The sequence below is a fragment of the Sceloporus undulatus genome, chromosome 1 (genome assembly GCF_019175285.1).
Source record: "Sceloporus undulatus isolate JIND9_A2432 ecotype Alabama chromosome 1, SceUnd_v1.1, whole genome shotgun sequence".
NCBI classification, from domain to species: Eukaryota; Metazoa; Chordata; class Lepidosauria; order Squamata; family Phrynosomatidae; genus Sceloporus; species Sceloporus undulatus.
The window spans coordinates 233,740,763-233,764,917 of NC_056522.1; the positions used below are offsets into that span (position 1 = coordinate 233,740,763).

The window sequence follows — 24,155 nt, forward strand, 5'->3', positions numbered from 1 at the left end:
TTTGCTATGTGACTCAGACAGCAAAATGTTTTGGGCCAACCCTGCAAACCAATTTTCCTTTAATTTTTCAATCAAGGGCAGTCTAAGACGACAAATTAGAGCACAGTGTGATCCTCATTTCCAGCAGTATTTAGAAATTGATTTCTAAAGTTTCTTCTTGTAATAGTACACATAAATTGTATCAACACAACAAACTTAAAATGGAATAGGATGTGTTCTTTTTTTAAAAAACCCTCTGCATTTCTTTTAATTCTAGTGCTTTATTACTTATTTTTATATTACATTCTGGTAAATTATTCACCAGCTATCTTTCTTTGAGTTAGTTCTGCCTCAGGAGATGCAGCTAAGCTGATCTACCAAACAAATTCTTCAAGATGGATCATCTGGGAAAACCTGGTAAACATGCACTTAAATCTTTTAAAGTTTTCTTATTGAAGGAACTGTGTCGATGATTTCTCTTTTGTACTTTAGTAGCATCCCAATTGTCAATATGTTTGTTCTGACTGAAATTCCATGGAAGTGTGTGTGTGTGTACCTACAAGTCGCCTGTCATATTATGGCAACCTTGTAAATTTCATAGGGTTTCCTTAGACAAGAGGTGGTTTTACCCAGTTCCTTCCTCTGAAATAGAGTGTACAGCACTTGGTGTTTGTTGATGTAGAACAGACTTATCCATGAATATGTACATTTTATAGGCTTGCAACATTTCTACTATGAGATGACTATTGCTCTTGTCTTCAAATGGAACTGTTTCAAAAGGTTGAAATGAAGGTCATCAGGAGATTTAGTCTCCTTTTATCACTCCCATCCCCAGAGACTATCTGTTGAAATCTATCCTGAATCTAATATATTATTTCAAGGGTTTTAATAGAAAAGGTGAAATCATTTTATTTAACTTCTTAGATACATTGGTTAGCCTATAATAGAGATTGTTTATATTAATACATAGATTTGCTTGGTGATGCCTGTGATGGATTTCTCACTTGTTCAGAAGTAATTACGTCACAATACCTGCAATGGAATCAATAGCAAGAGGTCTTAAAACAGTAATGATATGATGGTGATTTTGGCTTTCTTCTGTTTGATCTGAGTGCAGTTTATATTTTTCATACCTTTTAAGAACCTCATTGCTGAGACAGCTGCAGTGGTAATAATGGTTACATGGGCAGAATAACAAGTGATGGAAAGTTAACCAGTCTCTGTGAACTGATAAAGCATTCTGATGGGCTGAGGAATCAAATGAGTAAGAGAATTCTCTAGAAGCAAGCTTCGAACTTGGAAAATTACTTGTCATGGCAACAGGCAGGTATCACTGCTGAGATTACAACCTCGGAGCAGAGATTTATTTAATTTGCACAAGGAATGAGCATTATGCAGGAAATCTATAGATTGCTTACAATCATAAAGAGTAAAAAAGGTAACTAGTCCAGAAACCTGGTGAACCGTCTCATTTTCCAAATTGTAAAGACCTAAAAATGTTTCTGAAAAATTATTTAAAAAGGCAAAAATATTTCCCCCTTGTTTCTCATCCTTTTGGAGCCTTTTAGCCTATCCACCCCTTTCATTATAAACACAGAAGGACATTTAGGAGGCACTGTTTTGTTTTTCTAGAGAGAAAATGGGTCTCTTCATAGCAGAAAATGCTACCCTGAGAAGGAGCAGAATGATAGAAGATTATCGCACCGGGATTAAAACGTTCCCCGGTGCGTTCTAACGTGCATGCGCAGGGGTGCGCATGGAGCGTGATGGGAACCAGATGGGGCCCAGAATGCTATTTTACCGCACAGTGGAATGCCGCTGTCACTGCCGGGTATTCCCATCGCATTCCCATTGAGTTCCAGGGGACACCATTTTTGAGAACTGTTTCAAAGCGTCCCCAGAAATGGTGTCCCCTGGAACTCAATGCGAACGCGATGGGAATGCCCAGTGGTGACGGCGGCATTCCGCTGTGTGGTAAAATAGTGTTCTGGGCCCCATCGGGTTCCCATCACGCTCCGTGCGCGCCCCCGAGCGTGCAGGTTAGAACGCACCGGGGAACGTTTTAACCCCAGTGCAATAATCTTCATCCATTCTGGCAATATAGATATGGGCATAGCTGAAGATTCTGTAGTTCATCTTTCCCCTCTCCTTTAACTCTTCATGTACGGAATAAGGACTTTTTCATCAGCCACTCCAAAATTGTGGAATGACCAGGTGGAAGAGATTTTACAGCTAGATACAGTGTTTTCACTTAAAACAGCTTTAAAGACCAATCTCTTCTAAATAGATAGTTTTAGATATGTTTGCTTTTCAAACTGAAGTTATGCTCTTTTAAGTGATTATGTATTTTTAATTGGTGTTTGTACTGTTTCGCTGTGTATGCATCTGTTTGTTGCTATTATTATTATTATTATTATTATTATTATTATTATTATTATTATCCTTTATTTATAAAGCACTGTAAATTTACACAACGCTGTACATACAATCTTTTTAATTGGACGGTTCCCTGCCCTCAGGCTTACAATCTAAAAAGACACGACACAAAAGGAGAAGGGAAAGGTGGTGGGGAAGGGGCCTCTCTAGTAGGATAATACATATAAAATACATAGCTATATTTGAACCAGTACTTCCCCACCCTGATACATAGGGAGAGGTGGATAGGAAACTTTTAGTATGTATGTATTTCAAATAAAGGATTACTTCTTCATCTGAAACAACTAATAGAAAATTGTCATAGACTGTGTTTTCAGTGTTCCACAATGTTTTCAATGTGTCTGTTTCTCTCACTCTTGAGAAACAGTGTCTATTTGCTCATCTGCAACTCACTCAGAAACTCCAAAATGCAGTGAACTCAAAGGTTTTGGATCTTATGGAATATGTATGGTCACTCTTTGAGGCTTTCTCTACAAAACCTATGCTTAAAATTCCTCCAAATCATGGCAAGTATAAATAAGATTTGGCTTCTAAGTCCAGCCCACACTAACATTTATTGAGTCATGATTATTATGCTTTCCAATGTTTTTTAAGAGGCAAAAATATAATTAAAAAATCAATGGACAAAGAAGCATGATATGGGCATCTACCAATGGCTAGAATAATATTTTTCAAATCTGAAAACAGAATGGAATTTGACCTGCTGGCTATGTTTATTAATCAATACACACACACAAACACACACACAAACACACACCACACATATATTTTAGAGAAAAAGAAAAACCCTGATGTAGAGAAATGCAGCTGCAGGACTTTTATTGAACATCACCTAAATAGGCATTAACTGAGATTGATGAGCTTTACAAAAAGAAAGTAAAAACAAAATGTAATGAATATGCTTTGGAAAATATAGAAGTGCCTTCCAAGCAGCAGAAAGTGAACATGATCAGAATTACTGCATAAGGTTGGTCCCAAGCAGCAGATCCAGAATTGTGTTAGGTGTCTTTTCATGCACAGTACAGCAATAAAACTTCCAACTGTCCTGTGAAAATGATGCCACAGTCAAAACTGGCTTTGCAATTCATACATTTATATGTTTTCAAATGTTTTATTGTTCTTTTCACATTGTTAAAGAAAATAGCTTAGGTTTACTTCTAAATGTTCATTTTTTTTTACTATTCTGAAGGCAATTTATACAAAGCCCCAAAAGCTAACTTTCAAGGTGTTTGCAGAGGACCTCTTATAATTGTGACCTTATACTACATTGGAAGCCATTTATTTTCATAAGTGTAATTGACAGATCCTTAATCACAAAAACTGACCCTCTCTCTAAGTAATGGAAACTACATTTTTTTGGTTATGAATAAACTTGGCGTTATTAAAAGCTAAATGTTCAGCTCTTCCAAGGGTCTTGCAGCAAGATCAGTGATACTCTGCACTGCCATAGGATCTTGTTTTGTTTTGTTTTGCAGGGGTCAGCAATAATTTAACTTCATTTCATACAGTTGTTTTTAAGTACTAAATATTATTTGCTTCCTGCAAGACAGGACTAGTTCTCTTCATCCCCTGATGAATTTTTATGTAGAAAGAAAAAGGATCAATACATTTTCTTTTTCAACAGAGTACTAATTGAGAAGGAGGCATCAGAAATCTGGTATGCTTCATGGAACTGTAGTGAACAAAGCTTTGTGGTTTGTGATTTTTAATAAGGCAACAGTATGACTGAATTGGAGGTGGAAGGAGCAATATTGGTCCTATAAGATGTGAAATCTGACTGCTGAAATTGTTGGGACTGCTGTATGTCACCGACTGGCATTAATCTGGACCAGGGTTTCTCAGCTAAGTCCCAGGAACCCTAAGGTTCCATGAGAGATTGCTAGGGGTTTTGCAAGCAACCACGATTGAATCACTCCCTCTTTCCGTTTGTTGATGTTATTTGCTGTCAACTTGACAGACTTGTGGCAACCTTACAAATTAGAGACCTTTGCATTTCCAGGTCATCTATAGCACTGCTCAGGCCTTGCAAACACATGGTTGTGGCTTTCTTGATTAAATCAGTCCATCTACAGTACAGTCTTTTACTGAACTAATCATTCTGTAATGTGGGCCCTGTACAGATGGGCCCTTTGCGGCATCATGGCGATGTGCTAAGGTTGCCTTGGGGCGGTGCGTGCACATGCCCTGCAACCCTAGCATGTCACCATGATGCCATAGCTGTGCGGCACTGTCCAGACGGCACACACAGCTATTATGTCGCTGCTGCATGGTGTCTAGATGGAGCTTGCGCCACTGCCAGCTGTTTACGGCGGCACAAAAAGGAGCCACTTTTCAGCGCTCCTTTTTCTTACACAACTGTGCTGCACAATTTGGTTGCTGCGGCGCAGCTACGTGAAAAAGAGAGGTGACTCCTGGCCGCCTCTTTCTGGTGGTCTGTACCCTGCCGTGGTCTTCTTTTTTTCCTATTGCCTTCCATTTTACCAAGCACTATTATCTTTTCCAATAAGTCATATCACTTCATGATATGTCTAAAGTACAACAGTCTTGGCTCAGGATTGATTTGCTCTCAGGCCGATTTCTTTGGTTATTTTTGATAGCCCATGATATTAGCAGAACTCTTCCATAGCAGCACATTTCAAATGAGTTGATTTCCTTCCTGTGAGCTGTCCTCTCTATCCAGCTTTCACTGCCAAATATACATACAGGTCAAAAATACTATAGCATGGATGACTTTGGCATTGGTATTTAATAATATATGCTGACAAGATATGTTGATAAGCCCTTCTCTCATGTCTGCACAACTTGTTGACAGCTCCCTCCCTCCAAAGTGTTGGGAAATAACTGGCTAGCAAATAGAAATAATTGGTAGTATTGGGCTGCTGTGCTGGGCATGACAGGAGATCAATTGAAGTTCCAACACAGCTGAGATACATGCCCAGCATGTCCTTATTTTCTACAATGCTGGAAAAATGCAGCTGGCAAAACATCTACACGAGCAGAATGTTCCGTAGGCGTGTTAGTGGCAGGCAGTGGCAGAGACACAGACAGTGCATACATTGTCATATTGGCTGTCACGCTGTGTCCGTATAGCTTTTTCATGAAGAACCTTCTGGGTTTACTCCATCTATGCTACTGACTGGCAGCTCTGGAACAGAAAAGAGTATGAGAGGTATGGATATGGGGGTGGGTGGGAATATACTAGATTTGACATCATTGACAAAAGTAGCATTTTCACAATTCTCAAGATTGGCTGCAAGGAAAAAAAATCCATCTCACCTCAAGAATTCACAATTAAAAAAATAATTATATAAAAAGGAATTCTTACATTTCCAAGGCCTGGAGGCCATTTTGGAGAAATGATGTGCACACAGAACAATGCCAACAGAAATAATGTTCACACAGAACATTTTAGAATGGAAATGGTTCACAATGTACTTGCTGAAAAATTTGTAAAGTAGGGAAAATGTGTAGAGTACCTTCTACCCAACTCTCACAAACTGATGTGAAAAAAAAGGGGAAGAAAATGTAGGTGTGACATAGGAATGCAAGGAAATCAGCCACACTATAGAGTCACACCAGTTGTTTACCACTTGAATTATTGACATGGCTCTGTTCTAGGGAAAATAAGCAATTCCCTTATTGATAAAAAATGTTCAGCTCATTAATTTTACAACTCATGGATTCATCCAAATATGTAAATAGTAAGACTGGAAAGTGGTGGACAATTATATTTAAGATATAAATAATGAAAGAATATAACTGATTAGCTGTTTTTGGTGTAGTAAATGTCAATCGAGAGCCAGTGTGATGTGGTTTGAGTGTTGGGCCTTCACGTTGCCTCTTGACTTATGGGGATCCCATGAATTTCATAGGGTTTTTCTCAGGCAAGAAATACTCAGGGGTAGTTTTGCTAGTTCCTTACTCTGAGAGCCTACAGCACCTGGTATTCACTGGTGGACTCCCATCAAAATACTAACCAGGGCCGAGCCTGCTTAGCTTCCAAGATCAGATGTAATCTGGTGCCTTTAGGGTATTTAGGATGACTGAAATTTGGTAGCTAATATCCAATTTATTGTCCTCCTCTGTAACCACATAAGAGTCCTACATTAAAACCTTGCAATTAATTGGATAAGAGGTAAGCAGTTTGAAAAAAAACCCCAAAGCAAAGCAAAGATTACCAATAGCTAAAAAGTAAATTTTAGCAGTTTTCTGGCATTTTGTGATGATAAGGATCATCCTGGATTAATCTCCATTTCAAGCACTGGGTCAACATCTCTCAATGCTTTCACTGAATGCTCTCTCTTACCTATTTTGCCCCTTAAGTCTAATTGGACAGCCGATTTCATTGGTTTTCTTTCTAGCTGCTCCCAGTCTCATATTGACATCTGATTAGACCAGTGCCCTTGCTTTTGTTTCTGAAGGATGTTGCTTAATTTCCTAGCAGAAAATTTGTTACTGAGGAATCACAATGCATCGTGGTACAGTTGCGCCAAAAAAATCCCTTTCTTTTAGGGATGCATAGCCCGCATAATTGGGCCACAAATCAATTGGACTGCTGAAGTGTTCCAAGTCAAACACTTGAAAAACCTCAGTACATTTTTGAATGTCCAATTTGAACATCCAATAAGAAGAGCCATTCAAGATGGCTCCTCTGTTCTCTCTTAGCACAAGAAGAACAATCTTATCTTAAAGGAGAGTGGCTTATGGGCCTTGGAGAGATTTTTTTTCAGCAGCAAAACCTTTGGCAAATCCTTATATGGAAATTGTCCTTGGGATGCAAACATGTTTCCTGATGCAGCCTTGGATAGTCGCTGTTGGCTGGTCTTTGCAGCCCAAGACTGAAGATGGCTCATGAGTTGTAAAGAGCTATTTTCAGCCAGAGATAGCAGTCCAGTTCTGGTGTTTAAAAATATGTTGTATCAGCACGTAAGGGTGGAAATTGAACTCACCTCTCTGTAGTTTGTTGCCAGTTCTGTCACTAAACTGGACTGCAAAAATAATGTAGTTTGACACCACCTCAACAGTCATGCCTCAATGCTATGGAATCCTGGCATTTTTAGTTGGTTGTAGCACCAGAACTCTCTGACAGACAAGGCTAAATATGTCACAGTGTTCATGGTAATACTCATGGAGAGGTTTTACAGAAAACTAGAGATTCCCTACTTCAGACTTGCTTCTGTCCATGTTTTAGAATGCCTAAATAGGGCATATGGATTCTGGAACATACAGTCTCCAACTGCAAATGACAGAGTTAAGGAATAGATTTTAGTTGTAAGGCCTCTGGTCATTTTGAAATGGAATTGCTCCACTAATTTGAGCAAGGATACTGAAGGTATTAAAAACTCCCATTCTAAATACTCATCTCAGTCTTAAATTAATTCCATATAGTATTTCTGTCAACTCCCCCCCCCCCCCCCCCACTTCATTGTAACATTTCTAGGTAGGTGAAAAGCAGGTTTGTCAAACATAGGTGATGTTGTTTAGCTGCCACAATCTGATTTAACTTTCTTTTATAACAAAAAAGGAGGTGCTGATAATTGTTGATATTGTCGGCATCACTGCATACAGATATATTGTGTGACAATGGCAAGGATGCTAGCCTATATCACAATGTTCCTCTAATCCTAACTCATAGTACCTATACGTAAACTCTGTTTTACATAAGTTTTATAAATTAGTCCATCTTTATTTCATTACACCCTAATTGCTTTTTCATCCCAAAATGAAGTCCATATTGGTTCTGAGGTGCAGTCACTAGTCTACAACTAGGCTGATACCTTCTGTTGTATTTATGGTCATCCATGAAATAAAATAAAAAAGAGAGAAGGGAACAATAATGGGTGACTCAGCTGCCTCTTTCTCTGTATTGCTCCTTGCATGCATCAGAGAGACTTATCACATGAAGAAAGAAAGCCGAGAGGCAGTGAGAGAAACGAGATTTTCTCCTTGCTTCTCCCCATGTTGTCACAGCACTTCTCCAGAACAAGACCATTGTAAAAGCATGCCTTTGCCAAATGGATTTTTCCAGTGTGTCAAAAGACACACTTTTGCAACTATCTCCTTTAGGAAGAGAATGGAAGTTCTTCAGTGGTATACAGAGAGGCAAAAAGGAAGCTTCTTTTCTCTTGCTGCCCATCATCTTTCTTTTGTCATGTGATAAGGCTGAGAAACAACCACAACAAAGGGTGGATTGTTAAACTTTAACACACGGAATGTACTTCTTGTTCAGATGATCAAAGGGGATGGGGGAGGTGACTGGACTAGAAGTTAACTTCCACACTAATGATGAGAAAGCATCCTTCCCTATGCCTGGGAGTAGGAGGCTAGCTTAGAATGTATAGGCCAGGCCACTTAGTACACACAAGTCTGCCACAGCTTTACCATGGACAACCAGTAGACTTTTTCTTAGCCTGCTCCCTTTAAATGGAGAAAAATTAAACATACAGTTTCATTTTCTTTTGTTGGAATGTATTGGAGATTAATTAGGAAATTGAAATGGGAAAATAGCTCTGGGAGCTTCTTCAATATCATCAAGTGGAAACAAAGCTCTGTTATGAAAAGAGGAGATGATCTGTTCATTTTTTATTTAATGCAGCGGTGGGGGAAGCTTTTTGTACATGCCAAGTAAGCATTAATTGGTCTGTGAATGATCTGCAGTTTTTAAGGGGTAGACTTCTCAGCACATTGTCGGCCATTCAAGCATGCAAAAGAAGTGAGGCGGTTTAGCATTATTAATTGCTAGCTAGCTGATTAGATTTACGTGGCATTGCCAGTCCTTACAGCCCAAATAATCATTCCTCACAATATAAAAAATTTACAATGCCATTAAATTTATCCCTAGCAGGTTTTCCAAAGTGAACTCTCCTAACAGCAATAAACTTTTATTGTATGTTTAATTTATTTCTCCCTCAAGTCAGGAAATGTCTCAAAGACGTATGTCGGTGCTCATTGGTATTATTCCTTAAATATACATAAACATATTTAATCTATTTCTTTCATTCTGCCAAGACGCTACTGAATAAGGTTGTTTTCAGATGTTGCTATAGGGAGGAATGATAGTGTGAAAGCTGCCCCAATAGCTGATAATTAAAGAGGCGCTAATTAAAGAGTTCTCTGGCAGAACTTTTGATGCTGCTTTCACTGCTTGTGTTTGAATATCCATGTTTCTATCTGACCTGTGTTCTGGTCTGGTAGTCCAAATGGATTGGAGATCACCTTTTCTACCAATGGGGAAGTTAGTATAATAATGGTTAGCAGTTTAATTAACTGTCCATAAGCTTATTACAGTGGGTCCTTGTTATCTGCTGGGGTTTGATTCCAGGACCCCCTGTGGATACTCAAGTCCCATTAAATATAATGGCAGAGCAAAATGGTGTCCCTTATATAAAATGGAAAATCAAGTTTTACTATTTGGAATTTATAATTTATTTTGAATATTTTCAATCTGTGGATGCTTGAATCTGTGGATAAAAAAACTGTGGATAAGAAGGGCCGACTGTATTTTCTCCATAACAACTTACTAACTGTTAGACCATTTCTGTTATGTTTCTTGTCTTCTGAATTTTGATTGAGTGCCTATTTAACTACCAATTGAGAAGTCTGGGGTGGTGATGGATGGATGGGTTGATTGCTCTTCCATGTCAATTTTGAATAAGTTTTTTCCACAGCAGCATATGGTTTTTAAAAATGCTTACTTAAAAAAATTAATACATATGCAAATATAGGTTTTTAAATGTGTGTCCTCACAAAACACTTATAAATATCCCTATCTAAATCTATCATCATCATCATCATCATCATCATCATCATCATTTATATGCCATCTTTCTCCCAGAGTGGGATCCAAGACTACCCACAAAAGAAATATACATTCCTAAACACATCTTATTTTAAAACATGAATTTTAAAATACAATAGTGTCATAGTGTTTTTAGTTGAGAACTGCAAATTTTGAGTTGAGAATTACAAAATTCAGAGAAGTGTGAAATCTGGAGGACAGTTGTACTGTGATGCACATATTATACCAGGAGGCTCAGATAATTCACATCTTCATGAAAATTTATTTTGTATTCATGTGATAAAAGTAATATAACCTTCTGGTTGTTTAGAGAAATAGAACTGAGCTTCAGTGGTGCTGTTTGAAATTTTTATTGATGTAGTTTTGAAGGGGGAAGTTCAAAAAGAGACCATAAGGCCAGAATGAGGTAGAGCCACATTGAAGAAATAAACATCAGTTTGCTTTGGCCGGTTACACACCGGCAGTTTAGTGCGTGTTCGCCACGCACTAGGGTTACGAAAGGGCGGTGCTTCCGCACCGCCCTAACCCTAGTGCGTGGCAAACATGCACTAAACGGCGGCGGCCCTTCCGCACGGCCGCTGCCGTGAGTACGTCATGGCTGCGCCGCCTCTAGACGGGGCGGCGCGTCCATGACGTAGTAGCTCCGCGCCAGGGCGCTTAGTGCGCCCTGGACACGGAGCAGGAAGGAGCTCCATTTTGGAGCTCCTTCCGGGTTTAGTCCGCTGGGCGCAGCCTTCAGACGGCTGCGCCCAGCGGACTAAACGAGAAAGGGGCCAAGCGGCCCCTTTCTCTGCTCCCCGCTGCCGTGGGGTTCCTTGGGCTTGAAGCCCCAGGGACACCCTTTTCTGGCTGCGGGAAGCGGCGTTTTGCTGCTTCCCCGCAGCCCGAAAAGCGGCGGATCGGGGCCTCAGTGGCTGCTGGTGTACGCCGCTGAAGCCCCGATACTCCGGGGAAAGGGGCGGGGCCAGACCACCCCAAATTGGCGGTCTATATCCCACCTTTGACACAGAAAATGTAAATTGCTAGTGATTTCATGTTAAGTTACATGTATGCGGAACATTCTGAGCCATGTTCCAAAACATCTTATCATGTTCTGCTGACAGGATAATATCTGGAATAATGAAACAAAATAAATAAAAAGGAGAAAAGTGATGGAAATAGTTTGGAAATAGTGCTTGCTCCTTATTGATGAGTTTGCATGTATGTCATAGCTTTTTATTGTTCAACTGCTACCACTTCATGCTTTTTGTAAAAATTCTCTATAAAGCTGGTTTAATTGCTTGTTGGTGGCTGAACCCTGGATTACCAAGCAGAAGTCCACTTGGCACAGTGTTGTTAAATAAATTAAGACGCCATTGATGAACTTGATAGCATTAAAAATACAAAATAAAATAAAACAAAAACCCTGAATTTCCTGTATCATTACTGCAGACCAAGAAGTTTCATTTTTGTCAGGTTTGTATATTAACAACAATTAAATATCTAGTGATAGATATTACAAGATACTTAATTGTTGTTAATATACAACTTCATTATTGTTTTTAACTATATTTTCACTTCTTTGCACTGAATTGTCTCTTATAATTTAGTGCTCAGAATGTTACTTTATAAAATTTAACTCATTAGCATTAGCCTTACTTTTTTTAAAGAAGAAAATGAAAATGTTAGGCATTGTTTATCACTTTTTCAGTAGCACATCACCAGTGTTTTAGTTTTTAGTTACTTTATCTTCCTAAAATAGTCACTAGAAAAATATATTAAGGCCTCCAAATCCCTCAAGGGAACTTGAAACAAGCATTTTTATTTACATCCCCAATCTCCCAAAGTTATGAATCATAGCATGTTGTTAGCCCAAAAGATAATACATTACAAGTAACATAGGAGGGATACAGATAGGCAGAAAGAGGTGGCAAGATGCTGCCCTTTCTCCTGCGGATTGTTGCCCGGAAAAAAGGAGCCGTGAAATGTGGCTCCTTTCCTGTCACTTCCGAGGCACCATTAGCACCCTGGAGTGGCATGATGATGTCCCTTATGAGCCGCGCCATTTGGACATGGTGCATGAGGCACGTCATCAGTGTGCACACTGTGTGAACATGCATGTGCCAAAATAGAGCCTGGACAGCATGGTAGAGCTCGGGAGTGAGCAGACATTCTGCTCTCCCTACTCCTAAAATTGGCCCTAGGCTGGCGCATAGTGCCAGTCTGTACCAGGCCATAGTTACATGTGACATGTTACTTCTAAGTGTTATTCTAATCTTACCTGATTCAGTAATATGAGCTACAGTCTAGATCAAAATAAACTTATGAGAGATGAATACATAAATAAAATATTACACCAGTGAGCAAATATCTGGTATGTTAATCTAAACAGTGATAAAGTGTTGACGAAATGGAAGTGGGGGCATAGCCAGCTAAAATTTGAACTGAACAAAAGATTTGCTTTAGAGATCTGCTTAGAGGGACAGACGTTCAGCTTGCCGAAATTATACAATGTCTCAAATCCCTAGGAAGATGCTTAATGCTAAGATCACCCAGAATTCTGTACCATGATGCATTAGTCATGCTCATGATTGTCACATTACTGCTGAATGCCTATAATGAGATCCAAGGCTAAGAGTCCCTTAATGTAAAAGGAAAACCTGCAAATGCTTTAATAGAAACTGTTCCTTTCATTAGCTCCCTTATCATTATTTTTGATTTGTGAGCATTTAATCTATTCAGTTTGTGCTATAATATGCTTCTTTTCCTTTTCTCCCTGGGGTGAAGGAGGAAACTGGAATTTTTCAGTATTAAAATATAATAGATCTGTTATGTAGTAGAAATTTAGCATCATTTACCAATCAGCTCTTCAACTAGTGAAAATGTAGGTAATTATAGAAGGAGTGGGGGCAAGTTCTCTTTACACCTCACCCCACAAGCTATATGGCTGCTCCTAGCATGATCGGAAGTGACATGGTTTCACTTCTGGTTCTAGGAATTGGCTGAAATATGAAAAAAAAATATGGCATTTGGAGAATCTGGGGAGATAGTAGGGAAACAAGGGAACCAACATTTCATATTTTTGTGTTTTTGTATGAATTTCTCCCCATATTGCTCAGCTGCTGCTTCGTTTCATCTGTAGGTTTTTGAAGTGGACTGGGGGCTTTGGGGAGAGCTTGGGGGATTGCAAAACAGACCCCACAGATCTAGAATCTTCAACCTTCATAGATTTTGAACATAGAACAGGAAACTGTAAAGCACTAGCTATATAAGATGTGGTGTGGTTGTTTGAGCATTGGACTGGATTCTGGAGATTGGGCTTCAAATCCCAGCTCAGCCATCACCACTGGGTGACCTTGGGCAAGTCCCACACTTTCAGCCTCAGAGGATGGCAATAGCAAACCACCTCTGAAGAAACATGCCAAGAAAACCTCATGATAGGTTCACTTTAGGGTTGCCATAAGTCGGAAGCAACTTGAAGGCACACAACAACAAATATAAGACTACATAAGACTCTATTTGAAAATTTTTCTTTGAAATAGAGGAGGAGGACTCTGTCATTTTTTGTTTTCTCTCACATTCCAAACCATGAACATCTCAGGTCCCTTCCAACAGATTTATGAAGAAATCAACACATGTTGGTAAGCTTTCATCCAAAACAAATCAGTTATTTCCAGCCTGAAAAGGACCATGCTGTTTCTCTCTCCCACACTGCTATTAAAGATGAAGTACCTCTTGGAGGATAAAAGTAACTCCAATTCAGTACCACAGCCATGGCAGAACACACAGGGATACTCAGGCAGACTTTGAAGAGCTAAACCCTCAGTCATTCTGCCTGGATGGATTTTAGTTTTTCCTTCATTCAAAATTTTAAAATCTTCTTCTTTCTGTCAAATATACAAATATACATTTTGGAATGTTCTTATATTTTTTGTTGTGTGCTTTCAAGTCATTTCCAATTTATGCCAATTCTAAGATGAATCCATCATGGGCATAACCTGGCAAGATTTGTTCAGAGGAGGTTTTCCATTGCCTTGCCCTGGGATTCGAACTCAGAGTCTCCAGAGTCATTGTCCAACAGTCAAACCATTATGCCACACACACACACACACACACACACACACACACACACACACACACTTATATACCAACTCTCAAATTAAAAAAATTGTCATCCAGCCTTGTTATGAACAAATAAATTGGATGGGACAAGGAGTTCATCCTTGCTTGTATGCAATGTAATATGCATAGAGTTCTCTCTACAGCCTTCCCATGACCAGAGTATCTGATTGCATTGGAAGAGCACTATGCATAAGGAATTGTACTCTTGGAAGAGAGCCAGCATGGTATAGTGACTTGAGTATTGGACTACAGCTCTGGAGATCTGGATTCAAATCCCATTCAGCCATGGAAATCCACTGGGTGAACATGAGAACATCACATTCTTTCAGCTTCATAGTAAAAAGCCCCTCTGAGGGAATCTTATAAAGAAAATTCAATGATAGGTTTGCTCTAGTATTGCCATAAATCAGAAATTACTTGAAGACACAACAGCAACATATGGAAGCTGTCTTGAGACATCAAAATGCATGAAGATCATAAAGAATTCTATTTGCATCTCCATATGTTCAAAGCACCATTGCACAGCCCCTCCCTCTTTAATTTCCTAGCCTTTGACCCAAATTGAGCCCTCAAGGTGGCTTACAGATACAGTAATAAAACATTACCCTCCTCCCAAATAAAACAACTCATTAAAGCTGGAAGCATAAAGGCAATCTTAAAATGTGGCACAGAGAGAAAACAATAAAGGAGGATTACAAATAACTGCCAGCAATTCAGACTAAAAGCCCTGTTAAATAAAAAAGTTAAAAAAAGAAAAAAGATTTGAACCACAGTTTTACAGTAGATGTTAAAAGAGAGCTGGCCTGTGTAATGACCTGATTCTCACTAGTTATCAGTTTGGTCACTGATGGCAACCGACACGTGTTTCAGAGGTGAAGCTGAACAAGCACATGGGATCCAATGGAAGGTGGGTTTTCTTGAGGTACTCAGTTCATTCAGGTCTCAAAAATCAGATTGAAGGAGGAATGGACAACTGGGTGGTGGAGGTTGTAAATGCTTCATTGAAAGAGCTATGTTTCAGCCTCTATAAAAGAAGCACTTATAAAATTGTAATGTGAAAAGCCTTCATTGGACTTCACATTCCTAGGGAACTATTGGCCAGTCTATAATCTTCCCTTTCTAAGTAAGGGGCAAAACAGACTACTGTAATGTGTCCAAGTGGGGCTGCCCTTGAAAAATGTTCAAGAACTGTGGCTATTGCAAAATGCAAAATCCAGTTTGATGTCAGGTGTGCATTTTAGAGATGATATAACACTGGTCCTGCAAAAACTGCACTGGATTCCAATTTCTTTCTGAGCTCAATTCAAAATCATGATGTTGACCTACAAAGCCCTAAACAACTTGGGGTGAAGGTATCTGAAAGACTACCTGCCATATGATCCTGCCAGAAATCTGAGATTTTCAGAGGAGGCCTGTTGTGTGTTCCAACATCTCATGAATTTAGTTTGATGGGTACACATAACAAGGCTTTCTCTGTACAGCACCCCAACCATTGAACTCCCTACCAAAAGAAGTTAGGCTGCCGCCAGCTCTTTTAAACTTCTAGTGAGCAGCTAAAACAGTGCAGTTCTGCATGACATTCAGTGTTTGAAATAGAAACTGTTTTAACACTGGATTCTATGAGTTTTTGAAGAACACATTAAGGTATTTTAAAAATGTTTTTATCCTTGGTCCAAAACACACTGCAGAAATAATCCAGTTGGACACTGCTCTAACTGCCATAGCTCCATGGTATGAAATCCTGGGAATTGTAGTTTGTTGAGGTATCTGTTAGAGCTCTCTAACAGAGAAAGCTACATGTCTCACAAAACTACGTTTCCCAGAATTCTCTAGCACTGAGCCAGGGCCATTAACATGAATTCAAACTGGATTATTTCTGCAGTGTATTTTGGATCTTTGTTTTGTTTCAACAGTCTTTTATTTGTTCATCACCTCACCGGCCCTTGTGGAGTGGGTGGCGACACAGAAATACTTTAAATAAAATAATAAATAATCTCTGTTCAGAAATAAAAGTATTGAATTATCTATTCAGAAAAAAAATGTGCCTTGACACTCATGCATAATTGGTGAAGTTTGTTTAGAGCTAAGAAAACATAGTAACAGTAACCTAAATCCAGTTGCTAGTCCAAATTAGAATAAATATGTTGAAGCAATTTTTGAAAGGTACATTATCACTTTTTAAAATCCTGTTGATTCAATGAGTAAACTCTAGCTGAGACAACAATTGCATGTAATCTTATATCTGTGTCTACTACAATTAAGAGCTTCTTTCAAGGTAGTCTCATATACAGTACCTTGCAATTTATTTATATTTATATTTTATTACCTATTAAAATAGTTTATACCATCACTCAACACACAACAACCAGAATATCTGTCATAACTTACCTTCTGGAATCGGTTGAATCAGACTCAGAGAAGACAGATTGCCAGGAGTTTAGGGCTCCAAATAATAACCGTCTCTGGCTTTCTGAATCTAAGGAGCCAGAGGCTGAAACAGATAAGGAGCCCTCTCCCCACTGGGATGTGCTAGATACCAAGGTGACACAACCTTCCTTCAAAGTTTGCTGAAGAGACATTCAGAGGCTTCATAGCTCCCAATATCTGTTAAATAAGAAACATTGGCCACTTGGCCAGTGGCAGCTATCTATCAATCTCAGGGTATCAGGCTGGATTAATTGAGAATAATCTGGACTGGATCTACTATCCTACAGCTCTTTCCCCTGCAGTCGCCTATCTCTTAGGTCATTTGCTGACTGTAGACTGGACAGTATTTTATGGTAACTAGATTACAAGCAAAAATCTTAGCACAGCATACAACTGAGCAAACAACTTCAATTTTAATGAATAATAATTAAAAGGTAGGACATACCTTTTATGAGATGTGGTGGCTTAGTGGTTAGGACACCAGTTCTGACGACTGGCAGATTGGAAGGTTGGCAGTTTGAGGCCCAAGTGCCACATGATGGGGTGAGCTCCTGTCACTTGTCCCAGCTTCTGCCAACCTAGAAATTCAAAGGTATGCAAATGCAAGTAGATAAATAGGTACCACTTTAGTGGGAAGGTAGCAGCATTCAGTGCAGTCATGCTGGCCACATGACCACCAGAGCTGTCAGACTATGCTGGCTCTTTGACTTAGTAATGGAGATGAGCATCACCCCCTACAGGCAGTTACAACTAGATATTCATGTCAATGGACTACCTTTACCTTTACCTTTAGGACATACAGCTCACTCCAACCACTCCAAGACAAACCTACTTAAAATGCCTGGGCAAACAATTTGGTGCTGGAAAGAATATACTGCTGGTATCAATAATGCCTACTCGGAACACACCTCCTCTGAACATGACAGTGACTCACTCTTTAAGGACTTTAAAGCATGGGAAGATTTATATTAGAAAAGGTACTTTTCCAGACAGCCAGTTCTCAAGCAATTTAGATCTTTCAGCATAAGCACCAGTATTTTGAATCAAGTTGGGGGGAGGGGGGGAGAACAGAAAGCCAGTTCAGTTCTTTCATAAATTGGTGTACTATGTCTCCAATTGCCTGTAATTCTGGCCACTGCATTTTGCCCCAACTGAAACTTCTAAGCCATCTTCAAAGGCAAACCCATGTACAAAGCAGTCATTACAATAATCCAATTAAGAGTTTATCAGAGCATCAAGCACTGTGGCTAGACAGTCCATGGCCAAGAATTTATTTATTGGATTTATATTCCTCCTTTCTCCCAGAATGGGAATAGTGAGAGGTAGAGCAAACAGTGGGAGAGGAGGAGACACTAACACCACATGACTGCTAATACTGAAGATTTCCCGGAAACAGTTTCATAACTGGGAACTAGCATGATTGTGAGCTTAGTGATGAGTTTCCCCTGGTAATGAAAAGGGACACTCTAACCACACCTTGGGGACACAGCAGCTATGGGTCAGAGGCACTGTCATGTGATAAATATCACCACAGCCACTTTTCCCCCAGCTCTTATCATGGGAGTCTATGTCATGTAGAATTCAAGGGTTCTGCATTATCTGGCCAGTGTCTGTAAAAGGAGTGGAGGACTCTCTGCCTCACTTGTCTTTATCATGATAAGAAGAGGGGTGGAGAAACCTGGGCTTAGTGTGCTTGTGCACATCCTCCCAGTCCTCATATGCTGCTAAAAAGTATTCATTTAATACCAGAATAGGGCTGGTGTCATCTTTATTAAAATGGATGAGATTACTGATCTGATTGCACTAGCTGGGAAACTAAATTGAAACATAAAATCAGTGAAGGTTGGGGAATGGAGGGAATTAATTAGAAAATTATCAGTCATAATGAATGAAGTACAAGTTACTGAATTATGTTTGTTATCTAAGCCTAAGGGCATTTAAATAGGAAAGATAAAATTCAACAAAGGCAACAGCTCAGGAAAAAAAATCATGTTAACAAAAAGAGATGTGCTAATAGATTTCTTTACACGTTGGTGCAACTTTTAACGTTCTGTTAAACAAGGCAGAAATGCAACTTGAGTGAACAGAAGCTCTGAAGAGCTTCTGTGCATGTAATGTTACCTAAAACACTTGCCATTAAAGAGGCAAGCTGGTCTTCTCAAGCTTGCCTTCCACTTCATGCCAGAGTCACTCTCATGCTTTTAAAAACAAAATGAAAACAAATTTCTCCTTGCACCCATGATCGCTAGCAGCAAGGGACTGGAAACATCATTATATTGCACCTCAGTCGACAGGAGAACAGATCTCTGTAACTTGCAGTGGCTGATGCCTGCTAAAGCAGTATTGAGAGACTTTTACCATTTTTGCAATAGTGACCACAATCATGAATATGTAGATTTTGTGAATATGAATCATTATGGATCTGTAATGCTAGATTACAGAGCTGTACGACTGCAATACAAATGTTATTATAATACAAATTTCCCAATTTAAAATTGGGAGTGCCAATACATCTGATAATCCTGCTGAGGAATCTGTACTCAGGACAAGAGGCTACTGTCAGAACAGAACACAGAGAAACAGAATGATTTCCAATTGGCTAAGGGGTCAGACAAGGCTGTATCTTGTCACTCTATCTGTTCAACTTATATGCAGAACATATTGTGAGGAAAGAAAGCTTGGACATAGAAGAAGGAGGAGTGAAATTAGGAGAAAGGAATATCAAAATTCCAAGGTACACAGACAAAACCATAGCAGAAAACCTCCCAGACCTGGAACAACTACTAAGGAAGGAAGAAAGAAAGTACAGTTGAAGGCTTACTGTTGAACATAAAAAATTTAAAAATAATGACCTTGGAGAATCTACACAAATTCAACCTATGCAATGAGGAAACAGAAATAACAAAAGAGTTCTTATACCTGGGATCAAACATTGATAGGAAGAGGGACTGCAGCCAGGAAATCAGAAGATTAAGGATCTCATCTGGCATGCCTTTCCCGAATAGGAAACCGGCCACCAAATTGGAACCCATCACCCCTTTGAATCTACTATGGTCACTGCCTTACTTGTTTATTTTAAGGTATGTTTTAAAACTACTAATTCTTTAATTGTTATTTTAGGGGAGGGTGGGATACTGGGATTGAGATTGCACAATTTTAATTTGTAAGACGCCCCGGTTGTCTTGATAGAGAGGCGAGATATAAATAAAAAATATTTATTTATTTATTAGAATTGGGAGGGTGGCTATGAAAGAACTAGAAAAGATCCTAATGCAAAAATATACAATTGAGCACAAAAGTTAGAATCATACAAGCCATTATATTTCTTATTACAACATATGGATGTGAGAGCTGGGCAGTTAAGAAAGAAGATAGGAAGAAAATAAATTCATTTGGGATGTAGTGCTGGAGAAGAGTGCTGAGGATCCTGCAAACAGTCAAAAGGACAAACAAATGCGTCCTAGAGCAGATCAAGCTGGAAATCTCCATGGAAGCTGAAATGACAAAACTTAGGCTGTCATACTTTGGACACATCATGAAAAGGTACAACTCATTGGAACAAACAATAATGCTAGTAAAGATAGAGGAAAGTAGAAAGAGAGGAAGGCTGCATGGTATATCTGTTAAGGAGGTCATGGGTATGACTTCACAAGAACTAAGCAGAACAGTGGAGGACAGGGAGTCTTGGAGATGTCTCATCATTAGGGTTGCCATGGGTCAAAATCGACTCAAGGATGGTTAACAATAAACTACAAAACTGAATTACATAGATTTTGGAAAGAGGTTCATAGCCTCACGGTGAGACGAAGAAGTACCATTAAACCATTGACAATTGCCCAAAATCAGTCTTGCATGGGCTACTTCAGCTGATGATATTAGTGGAATCATCTCTAGAAGTGCATCAACACTGTAGAATTAATGCAGTTTGATACCACTTTAACTACCATGGCTCCATCCTACAGAATCCTGGAATTTGTAGTTTGGTGAGGCACCAGCATTCTTTGACAGAGAAGGCTAAAGTCCTTGTAAAATGACATATCCTAAGATTCTATAGAATGGAGCTACAGGACTAAAGTGGTGGCAAACTGCATTATTTCTACAGTGTAGTTGTACCCGAGGTCTAGATTATCTCCAAGACAATATGTTTATCTCTAAGCACACAGCTAAATAATGTCATAGCTGTGGCTACTTTCACCCATTCTTTACCCATGTCTTTCCCCCATCCCTTGCCTGCAAGGACAGTAAGTCACACATGGAGACTTCTAAGAAGTAGGATTGCAAGGTCAGGCCCATCTCAGGCCTTGGATTTCAGGCCAAAACCTGAGACATATGGATGGCCTCTTGTTATGCCATGGCTGCTCCTGGTGATACTATTAAGCATGCTATATAAAGTATCAACCATAGCATATGCCATTTAAAAAAAAGCAAAAACAAACAAGAAATACATATATGTGTGCATGTGTGTGCAAACACACATACACACACACATTTTTCAAGGAGGCAGTGTCACCCAAGTACTTTGAAACCTGCTTGGAAGAGAAGAATAGAGACATGGAGTAGGAAAGGACTGGGTGGGAGCTGTGAGAAAGACATCGAAGCACAAGCAGAATGCAACAAAAGAAGGTTTAACAGTGTAAATATGTAGACATCATCAAAACACTCAGACAGTCACATAGCTGGAAAATTCCAAGTCTCAAGAAGATTTGATAATATATCATCAGAAACAGAAAGATAAGAAGAGTTAAATGTTTGCAGAAAGAAATACATCATAAGCTTCTTTAATCAAACTCTGTTCTACCAAAAGTGCAGGTAATCTGACAAGCATATTATCTTTACTGGCAGAAGCAGCAAGACAGAAAACATTTCTTATCAACAGGGAGAGAAATCGACAACAAGCAAAATAAATCTTTCATATTTCTTAATTGAGTACAAGATTTCAGTTTTCTTTCTTTCTTATTTTCTTTCTTTCTTTAAAAAAATTAACACTCCGTCTGCAATTTGAGCTGGTTAGAACCTTTGAATTTTCTTGTCCTATCTGTCAAAAGCTGAAGAATGAACATGGTCTTGCTTTTTTGCCTGATCTGAACAACCATTCAGTTTGTCAGGCAGAGAGCAGTGGGCAGCTAAGTGGCAATTCCTTATTTATTGAGTGGCCTGGCTCGTAACCAGCTATTCCTTATTGAATTTTCTGTTAACAAACACAGCATGTAAGCACAGATTCTGAAAGTGCAGACGTACAGTGCCGAGAACACAATTTACAACATGCAGACAAAATACTGGTTTCCATTAATGTATGTATGTTTATTTATTTATTTATTTATTTATTTATTTATTTATTTTTGCTGCTGCCTCTTGGCACAGAGAAGAGGAGAAATGGAGTTAGGAGGGCTTTTTTCACATACCTGTTTTTGTTATGTCCTCTTGTATATGTGCATGAGTTAGTGAGACAGACGGACTGACACCATAAACCACCAATCTATGCACAGCAAGAGTATGCTTTTCTCCCTGTCCAGCTAGGGATCAACTCCTTATACACATGGTGTTGGGTATGGCTTGGTGGTCCTGATGATAACATTTTATAGCATAGAAGGAGCTTGGGAATTGTAGTCTGATTCGAAGGCAATCCAAGGGTGACCGAGACATGTGTTCCATACCTGCCAGATTTGAATTGAAAGCAACTTAGGAGTGGAACATGATTTATAAATTCTATATTTTCCTGAATTTAATAATAATAATAATAACTTTATTACGGCCTATTGGCCGGCACCTTTCCTGAATTTACACATCTCTCGGTTGACCCTGGACTGGGTTTGAATTGACTTAGCATTGCCTTCGATTATGTGTGATAACCTCTTGCGCAAAAACGTGAAACCCCATGATTGCACCTGGGATCACACTGTATTGACCTTCAATTTCCCCTGTGTGATAATGTCCAATGTATGTGTTGGGAGCAGATGGAGGTACAGCTATTTAAGGGCTGTAATGGCCTCTCAACCCTTTCCACAGCAACATGGTCTTCTGTGTTGTCTTTAGTTGATTTGGTTGCATTTGCTTTATCTTGCTAGCCTTCCTGTGCTTAGACCTTGGTCTATCTCCTGATTCTGCCTCTGATCCCTTGGAATCCTGGACTTCTGTCTTACTGTGTTCTCTGTCTCTGCCTCTTGCCTCTGGCCATTGGACTCCTGGAACTCTTTCTTGCTGTGCTTAGACCTCAGTCTGTTTCCTGACTTTACCTCCTGTCCTTGGATCACTGAACTCTCCAGGTTAACCATCCATGGTCTCAGCCCTGGCAGCCCACCTCAGAATGCAAGCCACCCATACCTCAGACCCTGACATTCTGGCCATGACCATCTGGCATCAGGTTGAACCAACCAGATCCAGACTAGTCCTCATCAATTTGATTCAGGATTTTGGGATTCATACACCAGCCAGCTGACTCCAAGCTTTCAGCCTGCCTAGAACCTCTAAGGCAGAGAGACAGAGGCTCAGCACCCAGGAGGGGCATGGTGAGTAGTGGCAACTTAAAGTTGACCCAGGGAAAACCCTGGCACAGAGCAGCACCCTCTGTTCATCCCAAATGTTCCTCCTATGCCTGCTCTATTTTTAAATTTATTTTTTAACTTGCTTATTTTAATTTTATTTATTTTAAACATTTAGTTAATTTAAATTGTAATTTGATGATTGTTTTTAGTTAAGGGATAAGGGATAGAATTTTAGTTTGTACATGTTAGGTATTTGCTCATGTATTTTATGTATGTGCTTATGTAAATTGTTTATGTATTTGGTGTATTTCTTTATCTAATTTGTAAACCACCTTGATCCTTGGAAAGGCCGTATATAAATAAAAATTATTATTATTATTATTATTATTATTATTATTATTATTATTATTAACCTGTCTTATTTAAATAATAGTGAGTGTGTCCCTTTGAGTCCCTCTGCTGGCTCAAGAATTTCTGGTCTAGAGGAGACTTCTTTCATTCAGTGGAAGAGAGGGAGATGATTTCATTGATTTTCTCTCTTTCTTGCCTCCCTCTTTCCACCTACCATCTGACTCAGAACCATGAAGTGGTAAGTTCTAAGTGGCAGATAGATCAGCAAATATTCCCCCTCTCCAGTCCCTATTTAGTCTTCTTTCTACTGAGAGAAATTGCTGCTACATCAGAGCATAAAGCCCTGTGATCATATGTGGATGGCCAACTTCATCCAGACTCTGGAAGCAAGGCTAACTTGGTGGTTAGATAAAGAGGAAAGGCATGGTTTTATTTGTTACGGTGTGTAGAATTTTCAATAAATTTAAACCAGGAGTTTGTATGATGACGCTAAAAAAATAACTTGCACAAGTGATCAAGGATATAAAAGGAAATATCGGGTCCCAGTCATTTTGAGCTTACAGTAACATGCTGAAGCCTCT

General features: G+C 39.3%; 1 long non-coding RNA gene across 1 annotated transcript in view; it reads left to right on the plus strand.

The window, feature by feature from the left end:
- The first annotated feature begins 362 nt into the window (after window positions 1–362).
- Window positions 363–24,155, plus strand: part of LOC121919214 — a 73,759-nt gene continuing 49,966 nt past the window's right edge. Inside the window, exon 1 of the long non-coding RNA XR_006101416.1 lies at window positions 363–396. This is a non-coding gene — a long non-coding RNA (uncharacterized LOC121919214). The remainder of the gene's footprint in view (window positions 397–24,155) is intronic.